The sequence below is a fragment of the Corvus kubaryi genome, unplaced genomic scaffold (genome assembly GCF_017639235.1).
Source record: "Corvus kubaryi isolate FWS band 111438036 unplaced genomic scaffold, C.kubaryi_AGA036_p1.0 split3-131, whole genome shotgun sequence".
Classification (NCBI taxonomy): domain Eukaryota; kingdom Metazoa; phylum Chordata; class Aves; order Passeriformes; family Corvidae; genus Corvus; species Corvus kubaryi.
In genome coordinates, this window is record NW_024582083.1 from 29,860 (window position 1) to 42,373 (window position 12,514).

The following is a 12,514-nucleotide window of genomic DNA, read 5'->3' on the forward strand; positions in this document are numbered from 1 at the left end:
TCAAGAAATAGATGAAGGATTTCTACATCAAGAAATTTAAAATGAATTTGTAAGCGCTGGATATTTTAACTAAGAATAATTGCACATTATTATTCAAATATTTTCTTTTTTAGAGATCAGAGTCAAGTCTCAACTATTGCATTTGTGGCATAAATCAAACAAGAAGATATTCCTTATAGTTCAGTTTAAAACTAAAACTATTTTGCAATCAGACAAATATGGTGTAGCTCTGAATCCATTGTTTCACCCAAACAAAACCTTTCTGCTGTCAATGCAAGAGAAAAACTTTGGCCATGGCACAGCTTTAACATAAAACCTGCAACTGTTCTTCCTTCATTTAGAGTAGATACAGCTTTGTCTGTAGAAGATTCTATGTATATATTGCACATGGTTTAGCCTCAAAGCTCACTCTTATTCAGTCAATACGAGAAAGAAGTGAGTGTACAGGGCCACTGTTGGGGTGCTCCTTTCTGCACATTTCTTGTTTTTACACTGTACTCTGACATGGACAATAAATTATGGTTGAAGAAAACACAAACACAAAAAAGGAGGCACACCCGATTTCCAGGAGATCTTCAGGGCTGACAGAAGCACAGTAAATCACAGACGGTCACTTTAATCATATTTGTCCTTCCTGTCAATTTAAAGAGAAAGTTATGACTCCTTAAGCAATAAAAATCTTCTGTTCAACATTGATAAACAGTCACAGATGTGAATGCTTATTTTTGCATTCAGCACATTCACCTGGGAAAGAGCCAGACATTGCAAAATACCAGGCATCATCTAAATAAAAGCAGCCTTTCCTAATGAGGCAATGTGGATACCAGATGAAATAAGCGAGTATAACATACTAGGAGAATATTTACCTGTTCTATAAACCCTGGAAAGACTAGAAAAACAATGTATTAGACACACCCCTACTCTTCTGAAAAGATCTATACTGGAAAAGTAACTGGTTAGATCCACAAGACATTTAAATTCATTTCAGATAAGCGTACCTTACAGTACTTCCTGCGATCAAAACATCTTTTTCTAGGATTATTGTCTTTCCCCGTTTCTTATGAACTTGATAAAAACCATGCTGTGTATTTGATCCCAGGGTGTTCATATTTATTTCTCCATGCATGAGAAAATTTGAAACCAACAAAATAATCTAATGCCAAGATGAAGACATAACTGACTACTGTGAAATGTTTGTCCCTTCTGATTTTCAACCCCACAATGAAAATTCTGATTGTGAGGCACATAACTTCATAAATGAAGGAGGAAAATAATTTTCCATTTATTATTTTGTCTAGAATGACAAGATTTTGAAACAAAATTAAAAAGAATTTTTTTTATGTTTCAAGGGAATAAGCACTTGCATTTTCACGCTGAATGCCTTTTTAATGCTGTTACATAAATCTCCGAGGTTTCATAGGCCAAAATCCAAGCTTTTACCAATAAAATTTAAAGAAAATAAAGATAGGTTTCTCTTAAAAATAACTATACAAAGTTTCAGATCAGGAGTTCCAACATGTACCCATTGAGTTCTTTAGAAAACTACTTGACAGGAGGAAAAAAAAAACAACAAAGAGAACTATTCTTATTTAAACTGGAATTAAGATTGGAAATAGAGCTGTACTCCTTTAACAAGGTTAAAAACCTTTCCAATAAGAAAATATAACAGCTTTTCTTTTCCTTCTCCCCAAGAATACACTGAACAAATACGCTACTAGTAAATTCCTTTTAAAATATCAAAATGAAAAATTAATTTAAACACAAAAGCAAACCGTAAAGATAATCTAGCAGTATTCTTATGACCCTTGTAATGCAGAAAGTCGAGCTGAGGAATCCCAAGAGCCTCATTCTTAGCTCAGGTGCTTGGATGTGTGGGATGAATAATTGCCACCTAATTCATTGCCTTTGTTCATCGCACACAACAGGGAGCAGTTTTACAGCTGTTTACAGTTTACTAAAGTACCTCACTGCTACAGAAATTTTAAAATTTGGTCCTAGATATTCATGTGGCAGGCCTCTTCAGGCCAGTAATTATATGGAATATCCAGCTCAATGCTATGGTTTGTTTTCTTCACTCTTATTTTCTTAATATGGCCTGCCACCCAAAAATGTTAATTTGGTATCAGTAGTAACCGAAGAAAGGAGGAGAGGGGAGAGAATCTTACACACCGGGGCTTTTAACCTTGTCCTGAAGCTGCCATGAATACTGAAGAAAGAAACAACAGTGTTGAGAAAAGAAGATAAAGTGTTAACATTCCTGACTACTAAAACATATAGTTACTATACAGCACGGGATTATCAAGCAGTGATCTGTTTTGAAGATTACACGGCTACAATGGCTGTAAACGGTTATTGCAGTAGAGTATTGAAATTTTCATTGAGTGATTTAAGGAACAGTGTGATGAAGAAATGCAGAGATCTCATCTAACTACCACTGTTCCCGTATTTTAAACGTGAAGCTACTGAAGTTATGCCAATACACTTCTTATTCCTTTGAGTAAAATTTGTTATTCTCTGAGTATTTCAAGTTTGAGGGAGGACTAGGGAAAAATTTGTGAAATAATAAGTAATGAACAGAATAAAGAACATGCTTCTGAGATATTTAATCTCTACAAACATTAGTTTTGTACATGATTTCTGAATTCAAATAATAAGAAAAAGTCAAATATGACAAGAGTTTTCTACAGTATACTTAGAATACATTTGGAATACACTTGGAATGCATAGAATTCTCTACAGTGGGTAAGTCATTGTATTTTCTCTTTTTAAAGTCAAAGATATTTATTTTAAGTACGCTAGCGTATGTTGAAGACAGACATCAATGAAGTAAAAATGCAAAACCAAACTCAAAAACTTGAGGCTCACCAACAGGATCTGCTCTAAAAAATGGGATTAAACAGAGGCAAAAGCAACCAGTGCAGCTGTAGTAAGAACTAAAGTTAAAAGAAGAAATGCCAGGCTGCTGCTATTGCACAGCTCCACAGCCTTGAGCCTGACATGTCATATTTAGTGCATTCTGCTGCTTTATCCCCAAAACGAGTGGTTGTTCAGATTTCTACCAACACAATGTCTAAAAATCTTGTTTTCTTCTTAATCTATGTCTGCAATCATTACATTTCCAAAGATGCTAAAATATTACAGAAAAGCAATCTATCTGGTTATAAATAGACCACATGTTCTGAAATCATACAACCTCTTCAGCCTATTGCTTGACCAGCATTGATGGCATGAATGAGAGAAGGGACCCAGCTGGGTCCTTATTTCGAACATTTTCCCCTTTGAACAGTTCAAAGAGTAGAAAGAACAGTGGTTAGGATCGAATCTAACATTTTCAGTCAAGAAGGGAGTGGACCATGCATTAAAGCACAACTTTAAATAACACTGTAAAAACTTTGCAACTTTGATTTGGGAGGAGAACGAATCTTGAGTCCTACCCCAGAACCTTACTATATGCCCAATCTATTTTTCAAGTTGACCTGGATGTACTAGGAATGACCATAGCTACTCAATGCTTAGCCCCTTCTAACAAGGTAACATGCTAAATGCCTAGAAAATAAAGATGGAAAGAGCTGCAAAGTAGAAGTCAAATAACAGAATGAAGTAGAAATCTTAGTTACAAAATAAACATAGGGAAATTACATAATTCAGATCTCTGGACCAACTTCGTAGATGGCCTCAGAGACAGCAATAATAAGTAAGCATAATTTGACCTGCTTTTTATGACACTAATAAATTGTAATAGCTATAAGAAAAGCAGAGAGAGGGGTGGTCAGATTTTTTGCCTACCTAAAAGGAGGCTTCTGAAGTTTAACTATTCTTTTTTAAACCATTGCAAACTGCAGCCACCAGGCTTTGGATCCTCATATTCCTGCTGTAACTACAGCTGGCTTTCATCCACGCTGTAACTTGTTCTTTTATCATCTACTCAGGACAAATAGTCAAGAGGGTCATAAAGCCAGAGAGCATCTCTCTTTATCACAGAGTTCAGTAAGATGACAGGCAAGGCTAGGGAATTATTTTTAGACATGAAGGTCATAAATATTGAAATTTGGTGTATTTATAATTTTAAAAGAATAGACCATTAGAAACTGTGCTGTTGGCGAGATGGGTTTTCTCTCTTTTGCTTTATAGACCTTGATTTCATTACACAGCCTACTGATTTATTTTACATCCAAATGTATTTCAATAAAACATCTGGAAAATGTAACTATACTTCATTAAAATCTGTAAATATATTTCCCCAGGATTCAGCACTTTGAAAGAAATCTCAAGAAATCTGCCCTGTTTTTTCTGTTGAGCATGCATTCCAGGTTCTTCTGTATTAATCTAAAGTTTATGTTAGAGCATGGCGATAAATAATCAAAGAACATTACTTCTAGGACTTTTTTTTGTTCACTTCTCTATCATTAGCTTCTAGTCTCTTTATTTTTAATCAAATTTAGAAAATTTTCAATTACTGACATGCATTTTTTTAACGTAAATTCAATTCAAATTGGTATTTAACATGCACCTAGTATTTTTAATTAGTTTTCATCATCAGTTTTTAATCTGCTGCTATCTAGATCTTATATTTCTGTGTCCACACAGAAGAAGCTGCTTACACACCGAGCAGCGTAGCACAAAGTTTTAGAACAGGACAACAACAAGTGGCTTGGTCATCTCTAGAACAGCTCAAGAAATGCTTTTGCCCATTCTCAGCCTTTGATGGTAAACCATGAGATGGATGTACAATGGCAGCACTTAGAGACAGAGGTCTGCCTTTCCCAGTAAGTGATCCTTCAGTGGGATGAAGTTTAGCAGAATCTGATAATGGCCAAACAGGCATTTAAAACAGTCTTAAAAACCTTTAAACGCACCAAATCCAGTTGTTCTGGAGGCTTCTGTTCCTAACAGTTATTATTGTTAATGACCCACAATATTTTTTTTCCTCAAGTTATCCTAAAGCATGTTTTCGTTTAGACTTTTTACCCAAAATTAGCTGGATTTTCCTTCTGTACTACATCAGAGGAGTGTTTGTTCAGAACCAATATACTTTACCATCTTTCCAGACCCTTTTAACACTGCCTATGCCGACACTAAAACATCACTTTGAAGTGTTTCTCATTCTTAGTAACCTCCTTATCAAGATGAGGGACAAGTATTTTTCGTTATTAAAAAAAGCCTGTATTATTGTCTACGTATGCTTTACAGTCCAGTGTCTGATTTTAATTACTGGGTCGTTTCCCTTTGAAAAATGCTCAATTGTTCTATTCTTTGCACATCTCAGTATGCAAAGGCAAAATAAAAAATAAAATGAAATAAAAAGCCCGAAAACCTGTGACCCTTTCTGTTTAATACCTTTTCTTTTAAAAAATAAACCAGAACGTTTCAGTGCAAGAGCCCAGACTTTTCCGGGTCTTAAAACTGCTGACAAAAGAACAAACTTCAGCCGTTAGTAGAAACTTATCACTTCAAGTATGACTAGAGACTACAGCAAAGTATGAACTTTTCTCTCTAGACTCTCATAATGAATAGGGAAATAACTAAACCTGCTGACATCTAAAATAACAAGGCACAAAGTCAAGTTGTCCTGATTGTGAAACTTTGTGATGCCTCGAAGCAACAAAAAAATCAGCTCTGCACCAGTGATGACCTTTTAGTACTTGTCATATCAGAATGGAACCAGCAGGCTTTTGATTACTTACTTGTCTCCACACAGCCTCTTTTTTTCTTATGTTTTCAAAGTCTGTGGCTGCTCATCTGCATGCAGTTGTTATTGCCTGAATTATTCCTGCTTTAAGCTTCAAGTTTTGCACCTCTGCTCACAGCCCATAATCTTGTTGTGAGGCAGTCCCCTCAAAATGGGTGTAGATTGCTCAGTAGTACACAAATGGAGTTGGTGGAAGAACTGTGAATCAAAAAAACCAAAAAAATTAAACTGCAAATAGGAGAAAATGTGATCCAATGGCTTGGAAAATATGTCAGCTATAAACACCCTGAAATAAAATTAACTTTGAAACCTCAGCAGAAATAAATAGGGACCATATTCACAAATTATGTCAGGAAATAAAAACACTGTTGATTCATGTTACCTAGGTGAGCAGATGGGTTGTTGTTTTGTTTTTCTCTTTATGAAATAATGCACCCTTCAGTCACTGATGCTGAAATAACAACACAATTTAAAACCTGACAAGATTATGCAAAATTAACACGGCTCCTAATAACTGTGTTTTAAATTAAAAGCCTGATAGCTCAAGAGCCACTGTGCTGCAAATGAAGGCTTGTTCCTGTAAAGGATGGTCTTTGAGGGAGTCCTCAGTTCCTGTTTTTCTAAAGCAGTATGTGCACACAATCTGCTCCCTGTTGGTGCAAACACCTCTTCCTCCGCAGCTTCTGGCACACAAAGCTGTACTTCTGTCTCTCATCCAAGCTGTGTATTTACACAGAACTTCATCCTTCTTTCTTTGGAACACTTTTTCAATTGTCTTGCACTCTCTTGCAGTTGTGTTACATACAGTTTAAAGTCTAATTCTCTTAAATGCTGCAAAGCAGGTTTTTTGCAAATGAAGTTTACTACAGGTTACCAAAATCAGTAGATAATTCGCTTGATTTAATGAGTTCTGAATTAAGCTTTCAGCTATGTAAAAGCCACAGTGCACTCAGGATCCTTTCGGTCCTCCTGCACTTAGGTGGCATGATTTGGTCCACATGTAATCAGATGGCCCTCATCAGTTTTCAGCTGTCATGACTTGGATAAAGTTCCTGTACCAGCTATTTCAGTTTTATTAGCTTTGAGAGCACAGATTGCAACCCCTGAAATAAAAAAAAAAAACCCACATAAGTTTTTCAAAGGTTTTTGAAGTGAGTTAGTAGGGGACATAAAACCATCAAGTTAGGTCAGTGGATTTTGTGGTGACTATTACCAACATCAAACCAGACCCTAAATATGAAAAGCTCTTGGCTAACAGCTTTAAAGAAAATCATTTAAAGACAAAAAGGGTCAAATAACCACTAAAGATATATTGACTCCTGCTTAAATCTTTTACACAATCACACTTTTTTCTGAATAGTGAATGTCGGACAAAAATAACCTGAGTCAAAACACAGAGCTGCTAATCTGCAAGAAAAGCCAACACCTCTCTCCAGGACTAAGACTGTTGCTGCAATGATAAAGGAAGCCTGCCCTACTAACACTGCAGACGTAGCAAAAGTTTCCCTTATCATGGCAAAACAAGCCTTACAGTATCAATAAATCGAATTTCCACACAATGTGGCTTAACCTCAGTAGGCAGCTAAGCATCACACAGCTGTGTCCAGAAATAGATTTGATATCATGAAATTAACTTTTGAAATAATACACATAAAAGATTGGGATAGAACAGATCAAAGCTTGTTAGACAAGAAAATAATTTTTTTTTTAAATCTTTTATAAATTTAAAAGATTTTGTCGGTAGAAAAGTATGATTCCAAAGTTCAAATTTAACAGCAGTGAAGCAGCAAATGGATTATGCAGAATCAGTGTGATGTCACGTCCCTAATTCCAGACAGATGCGCAGTGTATTTTCTCTAGTTATTTGCAAACTGGTCTAACAGGAATTTAAAGATTTTCAAAGTTAGCAAAAGTTACTTACTTCATACTAAGAAAGTGAACAAGAGTCACACAGCAAAACATGAAAGCATCAGGCGATAGACACAAAACAGTGTCACTGAGCAGGCATTCTATAAATGCATCCTTTTTGCAGAACGCTAAGACAAGATGCACAAAAGGAAACAAGCAGATATAATTCCTTGGGACCTTGAAATTCCTTTTGACAGGGTCCTTGGAAAAAAGGTTTTAAGAAATATTAATAGCAATAAAATAAGAAGTATGGTTTCAGATGTCTCACACACCAGTGAGGCGAAAAGAATGATAAATGGCATTATGATAAAAAAGAACAGCATTTTGTATCAGAGATAAAGACTCAGTATGGTTCAAGTTTTTTAAGATATGAATATACAAGAGACTAAATTTAAAGATGTACATTATGAGCTGAATAGGTAGCAAAACAACACCTGGTATTTTTAACCGTTCCAGAAAGATTTAATTCAACAACATGGTTGAAAGTACAATAAATTCAATTTAATTTAACTTATAAAAGAAGAACCTGTATTATGTAAAACCAAAATGGTTTTGCAATGACTGTAGATGAAATATGACACATTGTGAAGGAGACAATAAAAAGCTGTATGGATGTAGAGCAATATTTTAAACTGGGTTACCAAGACTGCTCCAGGTGTACAGGAAATATCACCTTCCTACATTATATCCTTTGTCTGGAAAAATTCTTCAGAAGCTGTAGAGGAAGAAGAAATAGTTTTAAAATCCACCACTCTGAGAAAACCTGCAGTTCAAATTTAAATTCTTAGCCTGAGGAAATTGTATCTCTTTTTCTCAGTGCTGTGTACTAAGATTTATTGTACCTTAATGCTGCTGTGCATTCTGATGGACTGAATCTTGGAGCATTTGATGTGTGACTGTCTTGAAAGAAGAATGGCACAGATCAAAATAAAAACTAGGATACACTATTGTTTATCTAAAGACTCAGGTTTGTGTCTTTGTTTATTTCTTCACCTCATCTTTAATACCCCTTAAAAACACTGAAGGAAATGTGATCAAATTGTGTGAAAAAAGGAGGCAGCTACAGGATGATAGCCGGAAACTACAGTTCCTACTGTATCGTTAGTCAAAATCCTCTGCCCAGAGCTGCTTCTCTCTGAATGTCCTTTGAACCCCAAGGATTTCAGCAGAAAATAAGAAACTCAACTAATGCACTTCTTGGCACGGCACATTTGTTTTTCCAGGGTAACATAATTTTAAATTTTACATTTCATTAATAAGTTTTAACCTCAAAGTTCAATTTTAATTAATTAAATGTGGGGGGAAAAAAGCCAGGTGACTTTCATCCCTTCAACTGTAGCTTTCATTTAATCCTTTAAAAGCAAGTATAAACATCAAGCCTAAAATATAATTGTTCTACCAGTAAAAGCTAAACTGAACATAATAACCTGCAGTCCAAATAACCTTGAAATCACAGAATGCAATTTGAGTCTTAGTACAACTATGTGCATGTGTAAGCAGTCTTAATTTTTCTGCTCTACAAATTGTTTTTTACCTCCCCCTTAAGAAGCATAATAAACCTCCAGGACAGCAAGCTTTGAAGATTCAGTTTTCCCTGGAAATTTTAATCCATGACAAAAGATTTCTAAAAGTACAATCATTCACAGCTAAGCAGGTGTAGTTCTTCCCATTCTTCAATTTTAAAATAGCAATATAAAATATTTCCACGACTCAAATCCTAGATTATATTCTTCCTTGTCATGAGAAATGGCAAAGCTACAGTTGTTCCTTCTCATGAGACTCTGCTATGTATCATTGTAGCACCATCAGCAGGCTCTCTTAGGTTATTATAGTAGTTATTGATACCAATTACTGGCCTGTGAAGCATTGATTACAAAACAGAATTTGACAGAAAACTTCATTCAACAGAAGTCTTTGATGTTAGGTACACTTTTCTTCATAAAGTAGGGTGAAAGGCAGCTCCAAAAAAGACCCCCATCTATTCCAGACCCAGGCTAGCTAATATGGAATAACGGTGCTTCTATGGGAACGTGGGGTTCTGGAGAATTGTTTGGTGAAAGTAGACATTAGTACAAACAAATAAAACTGTGATATATCATTTAAATTTGATATTCTTTTTCATCACGCTCTTCTGGCACAGGTCTCTAAAGCACTGCCAAGAAAGTTTGCCCCATAAACTGTTGAACTTACCACCAGCTTTAACCTCTGCTAACAAGATGGTTTGGGGATAACAAAACCCACTGCATTTTAATTCAGTACACCATTACACAGAGGACAGCATTTTGTCACCCATACATATTAGAAAAGTTCAGCTTCACATTCAAAAACTTACTTTTCAGCTGTCAGAGAAAATAACGGTTTTCTACAGTATTTTCATATGGCTTGTCTTCCAAACTGAAATATTTCTTATATCATGTGGTGGGATCCAGTCCACTTCATGCTGTTTCCCAAGCATCAAAGCCTACTGAACTCTCCAAAGTAGTGTGCAATTTCTCACGTTCCTGGGGGAAGGAGGGGTTCTTGTACAAGTCCGCTCATCTGTTTCCAGGGTGGTTCATTAGAGCATTACATCTTCGAAATGCCACCAAGCTGCTTACCTGTAACCAAAGGAAAGTGTGCTATGACTCAAAATCTCAGGTCTCAAAAATACAGCCAGCTAACTTATAATACATTTCTAATACAGCAGAAAAAGGTACAGGGTTCTGTGAGTTAAAAGGCCTATCCAGTCCTACAATCTTTGCTTCTGTTGTCAAAAGTAAATGATGTAGCAAACATTTTATTCTCTACACACGTCTCAAAAATTACCTGCAGGAATGCTGCCTTTTACAGCCACATCCCTTTGGCAATTCTGCATAATCCATCTGGGGAAGATTTCTGTTTACATTGAATTTACTTTCACTATTCCTCAAGGTCAAAATTGCAGAAAATATACTTTAAATCACAGTTTGAAATCTGTGAATCTGACAGAAGCAATCTGGGTACCTAAAGCTGCTTAACTGCATAATGTAGTTTGGTAAATAGTACTTTGTATCTTCTTTAAACTAGATGTTACTTTTACTGATATAGCCAATGGGAGGGAAAAAAATTCCCCCAAAAGTAAGGTTATATAGAAATAGTAAATGGAAAAGTTTGGGGTAGAAAGAATTTTCAGGCTTTTATAAAGTACATTAGTTTATACTTTTGCTGTGAAAATTAAGTTTTTCCTTATTCTCTTTATTATAAAACCTCTAAATTCCTATAAAAGAAATAACTATAGCCACTAATATAACTTCTACTATTTGAAAAGTAATTAAATTACACATGTAAATTGTTTAAGATATGGCAAATGCTTAAAGAGCTGAAAAAACCAACCAGGACATGCTGCAAAACAGATGCGATTTTATAATTATTTCAGTTGTCTTGTATAGACAGAAATACACATTATCAGTAAACACACAACCATCAGGACACTATTAAAGTTAATAATTGTTCAAGACCACCTACATTTGCGGATTACTTATTTTTTTTTTACAGTTCCAAACTGTGTGGGCACTATTCATGCCAAGTTGATAACTTCTACTCTCTGGAAACATCTTCCCTGAAATCCTGTGTCACATTATAAAATCAGAACATATTAGAGGTGAAACCTGGAGCACCAGACTCAGCTTGCTCGTATCACCCTGGTCGTTTGGGCTGGATAATCCAAAGAGGAGCCTAAACCAGGAAAAGCCAAAGGAGCAAGAGGCAATGCACAAAATGCTGCACCTAGATAACTGCAGCAACCTAACTTCTGTTAGGTCTGGTGTGTAATACCTAAGGACTCCTCAAGCAGCAAGAAATACATATCTGTATTTCACACAGATTGAAGGCACACCTGCAATAACATGGATAGCACCATTCTGCCCCCTTTGACATTTGGAAGGTGAATATATGCCTTACTCAAAGTAAATTTACAATGTAAATATACATATGGATGAATTTGTTCTCAAGTACTTCACATGTGTTAGTTCAGCATAATGATTTTTAAAGTTAAGGTAAAAAAGTTCTTTTCACTGCAAAAAAAAAAAAAATTGACACTTTTTGTTCATTTCAGAATATTGATTATGTATATAGCAGAAAATATCCACAAAGGCTTACTTTTCCATAATCCTGAGCAAAAGGAGAAAAACAAATATGCTAAAAAACTCATGAGCCTATGACTAGTAACTCAGCTCTTCACACATAACAGTCCTTTCAAGCAGAAAAGATGGAATTTCTTTCTCAAGGATAGGGCCAAGACAACAGAATGAATTCCCCTATTACAGTTGAGACAGTACAAACCATATTCCAAGTGCAAGGCTGATTCCTTTGAATCGCCACCTCGTATGTTGCAGTGGGGATACTGCAACATGCATATACCAAACCAGGAGTCCCGTGGAAAGGAAATATATATGGACAGATTGTTGGTAGCTGTTTCAGAGATGTTTATTTCTCCAGCCGCATGGCCGGGGCTCTGCCCAGGAACTGTTCCAGTCACGGGACCAAGGGTCCTTCTGCCCGCGCAGGGAACACAAACCAACCAATGGGAACGAGGCTGAGCAGGGGCAGGGAAACCCCGTGTCTGTGCCCTCAGGGCCCCTCTCCCAGGGCTACACGGCGGGGGAGGGACCCCAACACCTCACCCGTTTTATTTTAATAAAAGGAGAATGAAAACAACTGGATAAACATAACAAGAACAGTTTCAAGACAAAACAAGCCACCCTCCTGAGTCTTTAAATGTCCAAACAGATTCTGTGGAACATCTTAGGGCTGACAGAAGGGAGACAGAATTCTCTGAGCATGCTTTGTGGGGAAACTGAGGCAGGAGAGGGCTTAACTTCTTCCCTCCCCCTTTTCATCCCCCACTCGGCATTGGAAAGGGATTTTTGGGGAAACAATTGGCAAAGGTATGGTTTTGTG

At 36.3% G+C, this 12,514-nt stretch overlaps 1 long non-coding RNA gene across 1 annotated transcript; it reads right to left on the minus strand.

Moving 5' to 3' along the window:
• Window positions 1–8,035: 8,035 nt before the first annotated feature.
• LOC121658279 lies at window positions 8,036–12,008 on the minus strand. Its single transcript, XR_006013918.1, has 2 exons — window positions 9,930–12,008; window positions 8,036–8,312 (listed from the first exon to the last, which is right to left on the minus strand). It is a non-coding gene; the product is annotated as an uncharacterized LOC121658279 (long non-coding RNA).
• Window positions 12,009–12,514: the final 506 nt, after the last annotated feature.